This window comes from Eufriesea mexicana, unplaced genomic scaffold (genome assembly GCF_001483705.2).
Source record: "Eufriesea mexicana isolate 0111107269 unplaced genomic scaffold, ASM148370v2 scaffold1864, whole genome shotgun sequence".
Lineage (NCBI taxonomy): Eukaryota > Metazoa > Arthropoda > Insecta > Hymenoptera > Apidae > Eufriesea > Eufriesea mexicana.
This window is the reverse complement of record NW_016910005.1, coordinates 181,273-183,456: the sequence shown is the minus strand read 5'-3', so window position 1 is coordinate 183,456 and position 2,184 is coordinate 181,273.

Here is a 2,184-nt window from a genome sequence, read left to right as displayed (position 1 = left end):
GTCCAGCTGTGTATAGTGGAGCACAGTAGAGCGCGGGGGTTCACCGAAAAACAGTGTATACTACGAACACCAAATCTATCCAAACATAACCGAAGCAAACGTAGCCTAACCAAACGTAGCCTGACTAAGCCTAACGTGCTGGAACAACTATTACTGGCCTCCTCAGAGCCGAGCAGGGTGCAGAAGAGCAGTGTACAGCGAAGAAATCCACCGAATAGCAGTCTATGGATCAAAAGTCAACTCTACCCTATCCTAACCTATCCAAACGTAATATAATCTAACGTACCGTATCTTAACCTAACGTGCCGAGACCACTCCTGCTGGCCTCCCGAGAGACAAGCAGAACATACTGGAGCACAGTCCGGAGCAGAAAGCCACTAGATAGCAGCGTATAGCACAGAAGTAAAAGAAATCATGGCCCAGCATCTCCTAACGTAAACTATCCATATGTAGACTAACTAAAGATAACGAGCCGCGTGCAATATTGCTGGCCTGCCCACCGACATGCAGAGCATATTCGAGGAGACGAGACGTCCGAAATACGCAGGATCGCAGGGTATATCTGAAAACTCAAAGCTACAAGTACCAAACAAACGTAACATAACCAAAACGTGACGCAACTCAAACTAACTTGCTGCGGCATCCCTTTCTGTCTTCCCCAGGACCAACCAGAGAATATAAGGCTTCAGCAGAGCGCAGAAGTCCACTGAATGTCGGTGTGTAGCACAGAAGCCAAAGCTATCCTTCCCTAACCTAACCAAACGTAGCATAACCAGGCGCTACATATATCAGCCTAACGTGGCGAGACCACTGTTACTAGCCTCCCCAGATCCAGGCAGTATATACTAGACACAGTAGAGCTCATTAGCCCGCCGCATTGCTGTGTATAGCACAAAGGTGGAAGATATCCTAACCCAACCGGTCCTAACTTTACCGAACCTAACGTAGCCAAACTCCACCTATCGCGCCGGTACAACTATTACTGGCCCCCCATAGACGAGCAGAGAATAGTAGAGTAATGTAGAGCGCAGAATTCCGCTGTATAGCAGTGTATAACTCAAAAGTCAAAGCTACCGTATCCGAACCTGACCAAGCGTAACGTAACCAAACGTAACATATCTGACCCTGACGTGACGACCATTGCTAGTGTCACCAGAGCCAGGCAGAGCATATCAGAGCACAGCAGAACGCGTAAATCCACCGATTATCAGCGTATACTACAAAAGGTGTAGCAACCGTAGCATATGCAGACTTCACGTAACACAATCTGTCGTGCCTCGACCGCTATTGCTGGACTCACGGAAGTTAAGCAGAATATACTATAGCACAGTATAGCGCGGAAATCCACAAATCGCAGTGTATAGCACAAAAGTGTAAGCTATCCCATCCTAACCAAACCGAAAGTAACATGACCAAACGCAGCCTAACTCAAACAAACGTGCCGCGACCACTATTGCTGGACTTCCCAGGGCCGAGCAGAATATACTAGAGCACAGTATAGCGCAGAAATCCACAAATCGCAGTGTATAGCACAGCAGTCGAAGCTATCTGGTCGTAACCTGTTCAAACGTAATATAACCAAGCGCAACCTAACTTAACGTAGCGTGCGGGGCCACTATTGCTGGCCTCTCCAGATTCGAGCAGAGCATATATGAGCACAGTACAGCACAGGATTCCACCGAAGAACAGTGTATAACACGAGAGTCAAAGCAATCCAAACCTAACCCAAGCTAGCGTACCCTAGCCATCGCAGCATAACGAAACCTAACATGCCGGGACTACTATTGCTGACATCCCCAGAGCCTATCAGGGAGTGTTAGTGCACAGTAGGGCGCAGAAATCGGAAGAATAGCATTGTACGGCACAAAAGACAAAGTGATCCTAATCAAACGTAAACAAACCTAGCCTAACCAAACGTAACATAACACAACCTAACTTGCCGCGACTAAAATTCCTGCCCCCGGATCCAAGCGGAGTGTCGTAACGCAGATAGGGTCCAGGTGTTCATGGAATAGCGGCGTGCAGCTCAAAAGTCGCAGATATCCTAACTTAACGCAATGTAACCTAACATAGCCAAACGCACTCAAACTGAAGCCGACATATCGCGACCACTATTGCTGGCTTCCGGAGAGTCGAGAAGGGTATAGTAGAGCAATGTAGAGCACAGAAATCCACCGAAGAGCA